The sequence below is a fragment of the Zootoca vivipara genome, chromosome 2 (assembly GCF_963506605.1).
Source record: "Zootoca vivipara chromosome 2, rZooViv1.1, whole genome shotgun sequence".
Lineage (NCBI taxonomy): Eukaryota > Metazoa > Chordata > Lepidosauria > Squamata > Lacertidae > Zootoca > Zootoca vivipara.
Window position 1 is genome coordinate 106,364,702 of NC_083277.1, and position 15,281 is coordinate 106,379,982.

The following is a 15,281-nucleotide window of genomic DNA, read 5'->3' on the forward strand; positions in this document are numbered from 1 at the left end:
TACTGCTGCTGCGGCTGATATTGCCCTAAAACCACTTTTTTTTCATCAAGGTAAAGAGCAGATGCTATCTCGGGCTGAGTTAAATCGCCTTTTTGTTTATGCGATCTTCTAAATCCGATATTAATAGGCTTCGAAGAGGAATGTTTTCTGCCAACACAAACAGTTTCTCTAAAACGCAAAAGAAATGAGTTCTTGCTTGCAGGAGTCTGCAGCGAGAATTATGAAAGCTATAAAAACAGGCGTATGAAAAGTTCTCACTGAAGATCAGAAATGACTGTCAGGGGGGCACTTCAAACAGGCCACACAAAGGTATAATTTTATGCTTCTCGGAGGAGGGGCAAATTTAAACACAACACCTAACTTGCTTTTGACATATTGCCCAAACCTTGAAGGTCTGTAAACTTCCTGGAGGAGAATAAGAACTGAGCAATCAAAATCAAACCATGGTTCATTCTGAGTTTTGGAAGGCATGAATCTGAAAAGGAGAAAGACCAAGTTCTACTAAGATTAATTTGCTTGCAATAAAATAAAACAGATTCCCCCTTCCCCCATTCTCAGGTATGAATGCAGATGGGTTTTGTGATATTTAGTGGGGAGATGTAATAGTATTTGAATTTTGCAAGTTGTTGCTTGGGCTTCAGGCAGGTATCACACTGCCTGTTCTCCTAACTATTGACCTCATGTTCTGCTATCACACCTAAGTTCTATTTCTCTGAATATATTGGGCACACCCAGCGCTATTTTGCTTTAAAAAAAGAAGTTTAGGGGTACTCTCATTCTACTACTTATATTGAAATACTGCCCCTCAATGAGGCCAAACATAGATTCAAAAAATGTTTAGGGGTATACATACCCCTGCTTCCCCCCAGAAAAAAAAGCACTGGGCACACCCAACTGTTTCACATAGCCCTGATCTCCTTATTTGTTATCAGGTAGAGAGATACTTTTGTACCCCAACATACCAGCCATTAGGGAGCCCATAACTACTATGGCTAGTTTGGTTGCTTGGTCCTGAAGATCAAGCCAGTGAATATGGGAGATACATAAGGGCCCACAGCAAGTCATGTGCAAATATGCGGTGATGTATACACATCCAGCTAAGGGTCAATGGAGAAGGGGCTCCATTAAGCCCTATGGCGACGATGCCTTCCCTCTTGCGTGGGAAGATGGAACAGGCCCATTACTTTGCATTTCAAAAGCCATTATAACATTTTCTCCGGAAATGAAGTCTGGTTTGTTGATTTGTGGTGTCACGAGAAGGGAATCTGCGGAGCTTTGGGAATGAACGCTGTGTTCATTGGCAGCTGGAATATTATTCGCAGCATTGAACTGTGTCGAATTTTGGCAGGTTTTCCGCTGCCAGCCAGGAAGAGGAGGGCCGATGTCAAAAAATGGAAGGGCAAGTTTGGCTCTTCCCCCCCCTGTCGCATCCTGCGAAATGCTTGAAAATATTAAAGTGTGTGTGTGTGTGTGTGTGTGTGTGTGTGTGTGTGTGTGTGTAATAAGCTCTCTTCCCATGGCTTGCTGGCTTGCATGATTCACACTAGACCATCTCTTGACCCTGACAGCCTCTTGGGCTGTCACATTTTCCCAAATGAGAAATCTCTGCATGAGTGGCAAGTCGCCACTGCTGCAGGAAGCACAAAGCTAGTCCTGTCTCCCAGGTGTCCAGGGCTTTGCTGCCACACAACCCTGTTTGTTTACTTCATAGCACACCGCCACTTAAAGGGCCTGTGTTCAGTTCATGGAGCAATGCCTGGCTTTGAGAAACGATCCTTCTCCCTTTCTTCCTACCCCCAAACTTTCGTGCTCTCAAGACATCACACTGCAACCCCCATCACTCCCAACCAATGGCCATCCTGCCTGGAGCTGAGGAAAGCTGGAGCCCAACCACTTCTGGGGGGGAAAGACAGATTGGGGAATATTTTGGTATGTTTCGCACACATCCCCAAGAACCCTGGAAGCTTGGTTGACCACTCACGGGGGTACAATTCCCAGGATCCTGTGTTTATTTTTTGAGTGGGTGCTTTAAAAGTATGCAGACCAGGCTGTTTTTTCCTTTTTACTCATTCCAATTTTGGGTGAAAATATTGCAATTTGTGATTGAACAGAACTCTGGGGATTTTTGTGGTTTCAGTCATCTCTGAAACTGCTGCTTTTCTGCTCGATCTTGCCTGTCGCCGTGCATTCTTGTTTTCCTTAAGTGCTGCATGAATTTGTTGCTCTGGATAAGTCTTCAAAATAGAGACTCAACTAAATTACTATAATAAATGAATAAATAAGCTTATTTAAATAAGCAAGGGGAGAGGCAGCAGGCAGAAAGCTGCAGGGAATTCAGCCATGACAGGAGAGGGTTGAGCTAGAGTTAGGGAGCAAGCAACACTCAACAAATTTCCCGCTCTCTTGACAATGCTTAAGGGATGGAGACATATTGTACAGCGCTCTTCTTTATTCTTCTGGAATTGGAGAGTTCTAAAGATTTAGTGAATTCACACCACCGAGGCAACATTTGAACTCCTGAATTTCACAGTCGAGTCTCTTCGCTACCATGCCACGCAGGCTCACATTCTGATTATGGCATAGCTGCCAAGTCTCCCGTTTTTCACGGGAAACCCCCGTATTTTAAACCATTTCCCGCTGGCAGCCCAGATTGGAAAAAATCCCGTAAATCCCCCGGATTTCCTACCTGCCAGGGAGGCTCCATTTTGGGTGCTGGCGCCGCCCGATTTCCGGTGCCCAGACATGGGTAGCACGGCACCGGAAGTCGCTTCTACACATGTCCGGACATGCGTAGAAGTGACTTCCGGTGCCGTGATACCCATGTATGGGCACCGGAAATCGGGCGGCGCCGGCACCGGAAGTTGCTTCTACATATGTCCAGACATGCGTAGAAACAAGTTCCGGTGCCGCGCCACTGGCGATCCCACATTTTTCAGCGGGAGACTTGGCAGCTATGGAAATCAGAGAGAGTCTATGATTCAACAGCAAATTTTACTTGCTCTCGGAGAGCACCAAAGTCAGGGGGAAAGATGGTTTGGATGATCGTGAGCTCACACTGGAAGAGGCTGTTTGCCAAGCCTCTGAAGGCATGCATTTCAGAGTGAGAAAGTGGGAAGGCCAACCCAGCCCCGTGTGCACAGAATTGCAAAGATGCACGGAGAGGCAGCCCAGAGCAAGGCTGCAGAAGTCAAGTGGAGATGCAAGACAAAAATCTCAGAAGTTGCGCAAAGCAGCCAGAGGCAGTCGCAGGCCTGTGCAATGCTCCACATGGGGGAAACGCTGCTTCAAATGTGAAACGGCCTATCGTTTGCAACCAGGGGCTGCATTTGCAACAGCATCAATTGACTGTGCATGCGTCACCACAGTGAGGAAAGGGAAGGAATTCTTAACTAGAATGACGATATATATATATATATATATATATATATATATATATATATATATATATATATCTGCAGATGACTGTGCATGTGGAAGATGTTCCCCTGTGCTACTGAGGGCCTTACAACTAGATTAGGGCTGAGGTAAAATTTACCCAGAAAGACTTTTCTAACCCATTTTTGAAACCCATTTTTGAAACATGTTCAGTCTTCCAATGGAAAATATTTGGTGAAACCCCCCACTACACACAGAGTTTCACCATCCGTGAATTTGGGGCCCAAATGTGGATCCGGGTTTCATATTATTTAAAAGTATTTTAACATTGTTGAAAAAAGCAATAGCCTTTGCCCCTATTCCTTCCATAGGAGCACAGGGCAAAGAGTTAGACAACTGGCCCATCTAGCTTACCATTGTCTACACCAGGGGTCTCCAGCTGTTTTTGGACTACAACTCCCATCATCCCTTGCTAGCAGGACCAGTCATCAGGGATGATGGGAATTCTAGTCCAAAAGCAGCTGGAGACCCAAGTTTGGGAAACACTGGTCTAACACCAGTGGTTCTCATTTTTCTTCCCTCCGGGCCACACTTGCAGGGGGAAAAATTGCTCGCGCCACACCAAATTTTTTATCAATAAAAAATACATTGGAAAACAAAAAGAAACAACTCATAGCAGTGCTTCATATATAACACAAGTACTTAGCTTGTTGCTTCCTTCAGTAAACATTAAATGAGCTGAAATTTCTCACAGGAGCATTTTCTGAGGAAAAAACTGCTGGAGAATTTCACATCCAGAATTTTTTATTTTTATTTTTAAATGCCTCCTCCATTTTCCAACCACAAACAGTGTGGAGACTAATAGGAGGCCATTTTCACTCAGCCCTACTAGGGAGTGTTTAAGGAATGGTTTGTCTCCCCTGCTTTTCAGATTTCTATTCCAAGCATAGTTTATGTATTAGGAAAGATTTAAATACGTTGCAATTGAGGTTTTTAAATGTCCACTTGGTTTTGGGCATGCTTCAGGATTTGGGGGTTTTCAAACAAGAAACCATTGCCATATTTCTGAAGTGTGTAACTAATATCCAGTGTGTTTGTTTGCTTTCTGGCCCACTCCATCAATTTTTTTTTTTGCTTTTGTGTTGTGTCTTGAGAACAAAATCTGTCCTATTGCTCTGGGAGACTTGCATACCCTCCAACATTTCTCTTATGAAAATAGGGACATCCCATTCCAGAATGATCATTTTACTATTTATAGCCCACACATTTTACTGGGTTGCCCTAGCCACTCTGGGCAGCTTCCAACATATATAAAAACATAAAAAACCATGAAACTTCCCTATACAGTGGAACCTCGGTTTATGAACACCTCAGTTTACGAATTTTCGGTTTACAAACGCCGCGGACCCATCTGGAACGGCTTAATCCACTTTCCATTACTTTCAGTGGGAAAGTTCGCTTCAGTTTATGAACGGTTCAGTTTAAAGTACTCCGCGGACCGTCTGGAACAGATTAATAATTGGACCTAATGGTCAGGGATCCCTTTACCTTTACCTAAGGAAAAGTGGCACATTCCGGGATCAAATCAGAAACCGGGGCGGCTTATCTAAATCAGGGACGTCCCTGGAAAGTAGGGATACTTTGAGGGTCTGGACTTGTTCAGCCTAAGAGTGTAGTAAAAGTAGATGTGACAATAGCATACAGGGGACAACAAGCTCAGCAACCTGGGACCTCAGGATGCATGTGTAGCCTGCATGTTTTAACACATGCACACCAAGTGAAAATCCTGCTGCTGGTTTTGTGTGTTTTTTTACATACCAAAGTCTGGCTTTCCTCAGTTCTGGCAGGAGGCTCACATTTCTGGCTCTAACACACCCAAATATTCTGTCAACAGTCCCAGGTCTTGTTGTGTTGTTTTTGTAAGTGCTGCCAAACCTAAATCCTACCCATTTAATGTTACGGGATGTGTGTGTTTCAGCTGTAAAAACGCCTTGACTACTGGGAGAAATGGCTCAGGGTGGAGTTCCTTTTGCTGGAGAGTGACACGCAACCTATCTCTCCCTTCCCATTTCTTGTGAGGCAGGCATGTTCCACTGAGGATGAGCCATAATGCCACATTTAATTCATGCACTGAAAGGCAATGCAGTCATTGTAATGATAATGAAATGGAGAGCAGTCCATTAGTGAAAATTGGTTGTCTACAATAGACAATTCTCATTTCAAGTTTCTGTCAGCATCTTAATCATTCGGATCTGCCCTCCCCCCCTCCCACCACCGTTTCCCATCAGAAATAGCAGGTCCGATTCAGCTCCCTCTTAATTTACTAGACTGTTTTGGCTTTTTCCTAGTATTAACAGAATCGGAATCAAATTCCCCTGAATACAAGCACATCTTGTAGATCAATGTTTTGTATAACCTTCATTTTTAGGATGAGGAAAAGGCTAAGCTAAATATTATTTGTCACAGATGGGTGTTGGCTACTCCCGAGTAAGCACTCCACACCTCCTCTGGATTTTCAGAGTTTTATTGTGCATGCTATATACCTCTGAGCTCCTTCCCCATCCCAGATATATAGGGTGGGAACTGGCAAGGCTTCGGGGCGACCTGGAGGAGGGAAAGCGGGGCCCAAAGGGGTTTTTCAGGGGGGTGGCTAGCCGTAAATGGATGGGAGCGGTGTTTTCAGAGCAGGGCCGTCTTAAGCATACCTGGTGCCCTGGCACCGTGGTGTGACGGATCCCTCTGGCGCCCCCTTTACCACTTCCTGCTCCTGGTTTTCCCTCCCAGACTTGCTGCTCTCGCTGCTGCTCTCCCAGCTGGTGGAAGTAAGCAGAGTGGGCTGCTCTCTGCAAGCCCTCTCTCTTACATTATTGAAGCAGGGAAGACCCATAGCAACCAGTGGAAGTGAAGTGGAATTTTTAAATACCTCTTTCATCTTTTTCTCCCCCTGCAGGATGAGGTGCTGTATGTTAACGATGTCCTTTAAACCACATTGTAAAAATCAATCAGCAATGAAAGCTTTCAGATGCCTGGCAGGTAATTTGTTGGAGATGAACTTTGTTAACATGCTGAGTAAATATACGGCACTTCCACAGCTACTGGAGCATGCTGGGGATCGCGGGTGCCGTTTACACGAGCTCCTTTCTGCAGATTTAACATGGTATTTACCCCTCAAAGGAACATTTCCCAGTGGCAAGTACTGTGCTTAAAGTTGATTTAAGTTGGCACTTTAACAAACAGAACGGATTTTATGCCCTGCTTAGAATAATCGCAGAGCCGTTGTCTGAACTGTTCGGTGCAATGCAGCAAGGTAAGGACTCCTTGCGTGGATCGGAATTGTTGGCTCGCATGAAAACTCCGTCTTCAACCGCACACTTATCTAGGGGTGAACCCTACTGGATTTAGAGGGGATTTTGCGTGGCGGTGCGTAGGATTGCACTGCCAGCCGCAAAATTACCAGAGCAAAATGGCTACTAATTGCACACTTCCTGTTTATGGTTTTGTACAAGGTGCCTGCATTCTAATCAAAACAAATTAATTTCTTTTTTAAAAAATTGTCACTGCTGTTGGAAAAGAAAACAATCATGAGCAAAAGAAAATGGAGGGGTGGGGAGAAGTGGGAAACTAAAAAGCGGATGGATGGTTGAACATTATTGGAATGCTTAGGAGTGTAGCTTTTCTGCAGATTTCTATACCGTCCTATACCTGAAGGTCTCAGGGCGGTTCACATAAAATATCAAATACATAAAATCAAAACAAAACCAACAACTCAATTAAAAAAAAACCCAAAGAGCCAGCATTTTTAAAAAGGGTATACGATAGATCAAGTCAGGCAAAGGCCTGGTTGAAAAGAAACATTTCAAGGTGTATAGTGAAGGCACCAGGCGAACTTCCCTGGGGAGGGATTCCACAGACAGGGAACCACTGCAGAGAAGGCCTGTCCTCGTGTTGTCACCCACCTGACCTCTCACAGAGGAGGCATGCGAAGGAGGGCCTCAGACGATGATCTCAGGGTCCAGGTAGGTTCATATGGAAAGAGGCGGTCCTTGAGGTATTGTGGTCCTGAGCCATTTAAGGCTTTATAGGTCAAAACCAGCAGCACTTTGAATTGGGCCCGGAAACTAATCGGTAGCCGGTACAGTTGGACCATGATTGGTGTAATATGCTCAAGGCATCTTGCTCCGGTGATCAGCCTGGCTGCTGAATTCTGCACCAGCTGAAGTTTCCGAACCATCTTCAAAGGCAGCCCTTTGTATAACGCATTGCAATCATCTAACTGGTGATCCAAGGAAAGTTTATAATTTTCTTATGGACATTTCATCAGTATATGTATATAGAAGTTTACGTGCCAAATTCAACTGATTAATCCCACTAGTGGAAGCCCTCACAAAAACCTTCCCTCGTTGCTGCTGCTCCCCACCGCCAATGGGCAGGAAAAGATGCAGAAGGCCAAATGAAATCAACAGGTTAGCAGTTCCACATCCCTGATGTATCATTCGTTTCCCAAACTTCTGGTACCAGATGCACACTTTTTTCCGTATGAGAATTTCAGGCACAATGCGCTCTTACGCTTCCATAAGTTTTACATTTAGAGTGATGCATCAGTGTTCTCAGTCCCTGTGTTCAACATTCTCAGCATCTCCTGGGTTTAAGGGAGCCGGATCATAGAATCATAAAGTTGGAAGAGACCACAAGGGCCATCCAGTCCAACCCCCTGCCAAGCAGGAAACACCATCAAAGCATTCTTGACATATGCCTGTCAAGCCTCTGCTTAAAGACCTCCAAAGAAGGAGAATCCACCACACTCCTTGGGAGCAAATTCCACTGCCGAACAGCTCTTACTGTCAGGAAGTTCTTCCTAATGTTTAGGTGGAATCTTCTTTCTTGTAGTTTGAATCCATTGCTCCGTGTCCGCTTCTCTGGAGCAGCAGAAAACAATCTTTCTCCCTCCTCTGTATGACATCCTTTTATATATTTTAACATGGCTATCATATCACCCCTTAACGTTCTCTTCTCCAGGCTAAAAATACCCAGTTCCCTAAACCGTTCCTCATAAGGCATCGTTTCCAGGCCTTTGACCATTTTGGTTGCCCTCTTCTGGACACGTTCCAGCTTGTCTGTATCCTTCTTGAACTGTGGTGCCCAGAACTGGACACAGTACTCCATTTTTTTTTATTTTATTATTTTTTATTTTTTTAAAAAAATATTTTTATTAATTTTCCAATTAAAACCAATTATATCACATTCAATATTTCAAATTATACACATATATATATCAATCAAACCGAATGTTATGCCAAATCATCTAAAGAATTTTTTATTTGGGTTCCCATGCTTCAAGAAATTGGGCATTCCTCGCAACTGTCCACTGCCGTCTTTTTTCTAAAGTTCAAATCGTCCTCCAAGTTCATAATAATCCAGATCTTCCCCTTACAGTCACATAGATGTTTTCCACTTTCATCCGATTGTTTCCCAGCTGCTGAGATAAATATCAAACAAAGTTTCACAGATGTTCTTTCTCCTGTGTGAGTTAATCAGTCCAGCCTCCCCATAAATCTTCTTAATGGAGCTCCCTGTTGCGTCGAAGCAGCACGAAGCAGCGCCATCTTAAAAAGCTCAAATCACTTTCGTTTTCTCTCATAGCCATGAAGATTTACGATCATTATAAAATTTACAGCTTTTCCAGGCAGGAGACCCAAACATCAAACCATAAACTCTTGGTAAATTAATGGATCTCCTTGCCCTATAGCTGAACTTAGCTTCAGGTCGCTGCTCCGATTTAAAGTGCGTCACAGCTCATAAATCCTCCGAACGCGTCCAGAACTCATTCCGTCCGACTAGGGGGGGGGGCTTTTCTCATCGGCAGCTCCACATCTTTAAAAAATATGCTCAGTAACAACAGTTATAAAGTTCAACTCACACAGTCTTTTGCTTCTCTTTCATTCCAAACAAGCCAGGACATCGCGTCCGGGAAGGTACGAGGCAACAATATGAAGAAAAAAAATAAAAACTCACTTCCCTTATCGCTCCGTCCCCATCAATCCTTCTTCCAGATGCTGTACAATCTTTGACTCCTCTCCCTCAGCAGCATAAATTTCTCAGCAGTAAACAGCGCTTCTTCCCCTCCTTCTGAAGTATGTCCATAGATTTAAGCCTAATTATCTTCTTTAACCATGGAAATCCCCGCCATGCAGATTAGCGTCCGGGAGTCCTGGCCCTCGTAAGTGCTCAGCCCAAGCTCCCCCCACTCCAAAAACAGTCGGAGTGGGTCTGGGGGCATCGCGGGCCAGCGGCCCCTCTCCGTAACCCCCGGAGAGGGTAGGGGGTTGCCATTTACTCCCCTAGCAACCGCCAAATTCCTTACGAAGGTCAGAGAGATGGAAAACAGGTCCGCCATTCCTGCAGGCGGAAACCGGAACCTGGACACAGTACTCCAGGTGAGGTCTGACCAGAGCAGAATACAGTGGTACTATTACTCCCCTTCATCTAGATGCTATACTCCTATTGATGCAGCCCAGAATTGCATTGGATTTTTTAGCTGCTGCATCACACTGCTGACTCATGTCAAGTTTGTGGTCTACCAAGACTCCTAGATCCTTTTCACAAGCCAGGTGTCTCCCATCCTGTATTTGTGCCTTTCATTTTTTTTGCCCAAGTGTAGTACTTTACATTTCTCCTTGTTAAAATTCATCTTGTTTGCTTTGGCCCAGTTGTCTAATCTGTTAAGGTCATTTTGAAGTGTGATCCTGTCCTCTGGGGTATTACCCACCCCTCCCAATTTGGTGTCATCTGCAAACTTGCTCAGGATGCCCTAAAGCCCATCATCCAAGTCATTGATAAACATGTTGAATAAGACTGGGCCCAAGACAGAACCCTGTGGCACCCCACTAGTCACTACTCTCCAGGATGAGGATCAGAGCAGTGACTCATACAGATATGCAACAGGCACTATTGTCTTCTTTTTTAAAAGGGATTTATTTAAAGATATACGAAATAGACATCCATTACAAAGTATCTTTTTATGACATACTGAGATAAACCAGCTACTTAGTCTATAAGAGAACAATGTCAAAAGGAAGAAAATGCAAGGAAAAGAGAAACCAAAAGAAAGAGAAAGTGAGAAAAAAGGAAAAGAAAGAAAGAAAACATGAAATAAAGGTAAATTAGAAAATAAGAAAAGGACTTTCGGGTCTCTGTCCTGCTGCTACATATGATATTCACTCCGTAAGATCCAACCATTCTATCTTCTAGAACCCACTATTTTTTCAGTCTTCAAATCCAAATATTATAAGTGTTGTGACGTGGGGTTCGTGATTTCAGCTCTCTTGACATAATATGCTGGAGCAGGCGTGCTGCCTCCCAGTGACGTGGCACGCGTTCTGGAGGCGGGGCGCGGCACGTTTTGGGATGGGGCGCGCCATGCGCAGTAACGTGGTGCGTGTTTTGGGGCTGGGCACGTCATGCGCAGTGACATAGCGGCACATTTTTGGGGTGGGGCGCGCCGTGTGCAGGGGCGAGGCGCGCGTTTTGGGGTGGGGCGGGCAGCGGCAATGGCGCCCCTGGGATTGCGTCACTCGGGGGGCGTCGCCCCCATCGCCCCTATCTTCCTACGCCCCTGCGCTGGAAACCAATAAGACAGAGGATCCAAATACAGCAGCTTAAATGAACCAATAGTAGCTGTACCTTCTGGAACCAAAAGGCAGTTACTTTACCCTAATGCAAATACATACAATAGTAATACAGATCTAAAATCCTTTGACTCAATACACAACAATAAGATCATTTTCTCTTTCATGTAAAAAAAGTTGGTAAGAAATTTCCAACCCTTAACAAATGTCAGTAATGATTTTTCTCTAATTAAACATGTTAACTCTGCCACCTCAGCCAAGTCCAATAGTTTTATCAGCCATTCTTCTATAGTGGGTAGGGTTGTGTCTTTCCATCTTGGTGCATTGAGCAATCTCGCTGCTATAATCATATATTGGTGCAATCTTCCATAATCCTTTTCTGATTGTGTGTCTATTGGCCCCAAAAGAAAGAGTAACGGGCGTTATCTTCCGAGGGTAGGTACCCTGCTGCATCCCTGACATTGGGAGCAATTGAATGATCCAGACATGCAGAAGAATCGATCCCATGCAGCAGAGGTTGCCGAGGAGGGAGAGGAGGAGGCGAGACCAGAAAGATAAATCATACAGAGCTGCAGCAGGCATCCTCCTCTGGATGTTTGTGCTTGGACTTGAAGGAACCTCCGTTTATTTTGCTTGCTTGCTTGCTTATTACAGCACACTAACAGCTGTTCTCTTATGGCACACTACAGCACTCTGGTACACAAACTGAGGAGGACTGTGCCAGCCCACAGGCATCTAAAATACATCAATCAGCTGTGATGGGCCATCCGAAACTCAGTGATATACTTCTGACATGACCTTCAGTGCTGAACCAGTTGCCCACTCCACCTGTTGATGACGTTGATCCAGGAGAATGAGAGCCACAAAACAGGTAAGCTGATACCTTCCATTGGCCCAACTATTAAGCTCTTGGGCAATGAACGCTATACCTCCAAGCACATCTCCTCAGCACAGCAACTATTAACACCCCTAATAATAAACAGTCCCAAATACAAGGCTTCTCCATACACCAGTGTCAGTCCAAGACGTGATGAAATTGTGAGGAAACATTAGGCTTTAAAACTTGGTGAGAAGCGAGGATGATCTGCACCTTATTAATCAAGAAAACGCAAGGAAACTCAGATATGCTAAAGAGGAGGGTTCGAGGAAAGGAGACAGAAATTTGTACAACCAAGCTAGGAGCGCACTGATGAAGGAGATTATAGTGGCAAAACGAACCTATGATTCAGACTCAGTTCTCAAACGTGTCTCGGCTACTCTTTGGAAGAATTTACAGAACATTTCTGAATATAAGAGAACATCTTCTTTTACAGAATATAAGAGAACATATTCTTCTGCTCCGGAGAGTCAAAAATTGGCAAACGACCTGAATCAGTTTTATAGCAAAGTTGAGCATTATCAACTAGACTAGAGCAATTCACTCGGAGCCAGAGGCACCAACAACCACCTCAACCTGTTCTGAAGTCACAGGGACAGAAGGCAAAAGCTCCAGGCGCAGTCGGAGTGGCTCCTCTTTGCTTGAAATAGTGTTCTGCACACTCCGATCCTCACACCGATATTTAATAGATATTTTGTATAAAGTACGTTTACATTGTAAAATTAGCCAAAGCAAATTCCAAGTATCTAAGTACTTGGCAAATAAATTACTATTCTATTCTATTCTATTCTATTTCTATTCTAAAAGAGAAAGAAAATAATTTCTGTGTGGGGTAATTCAAGCCTTCTCTTGCTTTGGATGGGGAGAAATTGGATTCAGTTTACCTTTAAAGGAGAATCTGTAAAAAACAAACAAAAAAAACACAACATAAAAACAGGAAAAAACCACACAGAATATACATAACAAAACACAACACAACATTACAATAAAAAGAAATATCAAATAGGTCTTATTTCACCATTCTTGTTTGACTTCCTCCATTCCCTCCCAACTACGCTTCATTATCTTACTTCCTTAATACTTTCCAAATCTTAATTTACAATCCTTTTATCACTCTTAATGACTTATCCATACTATACATCTCTTATACTTATCTTCAAACACAATTCTATACTAGTAAATCTTAAAATTCCATACAATAATGGCTCTTAACTAAATCTTAATACCAAATAAGCTTAACTAACACTCTTCTACAACCTCCTTTTACTTTCAAATCTTTTGCTAAAAGCTACTAATCTTAAAATTCTTTTCTAAATAAACTTTAAATTTCTTCCGATCTTCTTCCACCGATTCTTCCCCCTGATCCTGGAGTCTCCCAGTCAACTCAGACAGTTCTATGAATTCTATCAGCTTCATCTGCCAGTCGTCCACATGAGAATCTGTCAAATTTGAACCAAAACCCAGCCATCCTTCGCAATGTGCACACCTCCATATTTTGCAGTGCAGTCCTCCAGCCAAAGAACGTATACAAAAAGGCATACCCTGCGGTAAGGTGTGCCTAAAAATCCATATGTTATCGGTGAAAACCAATGCCTCATATTAGGAAAAATTGCTTGGCAAAAGTGTGTGTGCGTTAGGCAAAATTACATGCAAGCACGCGTGTATTGTGAGAAATTCACACCCAAGTGCCGGTGGGTGTTTGTGAGGACTTTTAAAAAGCAGCACGCTAACTGAACAAAAATGTTGTCTTCCCAACGGGGTGGGGTGGGGTGGGGGAGAGAAGTGTTGTTTGCCTGGAGAAGTGAATCTGAGACTGGGAAAAACAGAAATAGAAAGCAATGGAAATTGAAAGCTTGAAATTGAAAGCCCATCCTTAAGGTTGAAACTTATGGGGAATGTGGAGCTTACATGCCACCAGAGCAGCTGTTTACAGCCACACGCCCTCTTACACCTCTCTGATAAGAGCTGCTGTGGCAAAACTTCTTTTCCTTTCGATCTGTAGCCGTTTCGGCATCCCAGCCGTTGGTGGCCCTCTAAGGATCTGAAGTGCTGTTTGTTTTGCTTTCTTCTAAGAAGCAGGCAAATGCCTTTTTTGATTTACGAGCTTAAGCAGGGTTTTTTTTTGTTTTTTGTTTAGCCTCCAGTTCATCAAGAGGAGCAAAGTGTTTGGTTTTGAACTTTTCCAACCTGGTTTGTTTAGCTTGGGTCTGGAGATGAAGCTGTTGTTGTTCTTAGAGCCAGCCATAAAAACATACGAAATGCTAGAAATTGCATTAAGAATAACGGACAGGGCAGCAGCTGTAAAGCACAGAAACAAACAAACGGAGATGATGCAGCCAAAATGTGTGTTCTATATAAAGACCGCTGCCGAGCTCAGGTTTAGCCAGGAGGGCCAAACCAGAGTGCTGCTGTGCTGTCAAAAAGAAAGACTCGAGTGCTTTCTTGTCACTACATGATCAAATCATTACACACAAATTCTGGTGTTAGTGTTATCGTTCACTTAGACTGCGGGTGAGGTGGGGAACCGTTGAGTCTCTAGTTGTTCTTGGACTCCAATTCCCATCAGTCCCAGCCAGCAAGACCAATGGTGAGGGATGATGGGAGCTGTAGGACCGCCACAGTTTCCCCACACCTGTCTTAGAAATACCATACCTATCATTTTCTAGTATGCGGGTGGTGCTGTGCTCTAAACCACTGAGCTTGGGGCTTTCCGATCGGAAGGTCGGTGGCTCGAACCCCCGCGACGGGGTGAGCTCCCGTTGCTCGGTCCCAGCTCCTGCCAACCTAGCAGTTCGAAAACATGTCAAAGTGCAAGTAGATAAATAGGTACTGCTCTGGCGGGAAGGTAAACATTATTTCCGTGCGCTCTGGTTTCCGTCACAGTTTTCCATTGCGCCAGAAGCGGTTTAGTCATGCTGGCCATAAGACCCAGAAAGGCCGTCTGTGGACAAACGCCGGCTCCCTCGGCCTGAAAGCGAGATGAGCACCATCAGCCTCAGTCGGCATGGGCTTTGTAGTCCACAACATCTGGAGGGCACCAGGTTGGCGAAGTCTGCACAGAAAGAAGGGAAGGAGTGACAGGAGCTGATCAGACATCCCACTTGCTGCAGTCAGGTCAGTGCAATGAAAAACCAGGCTTATAAGACAAAGAGAGCACAGGAAGTTGCCTTCTGCCATATCTAACTCTTGGCCCATCTAGCTTAGTAGTGTTTACACTGACTGGCAGCTGCGCTGCAGGGTTCCAGAGAGGAGGCTTCCCCCGCCCTACCTAGAAACACCCAGGATTGAACCAGGGACCTTTTGCACACAAAGTATGTGCCCTGCTACAGAACTACATCCCCTCTCCCAAAATAAACCTGCAGCGACTGCTGTTAAACTTTTACATCTGGTTTCTCCCAAAGAGC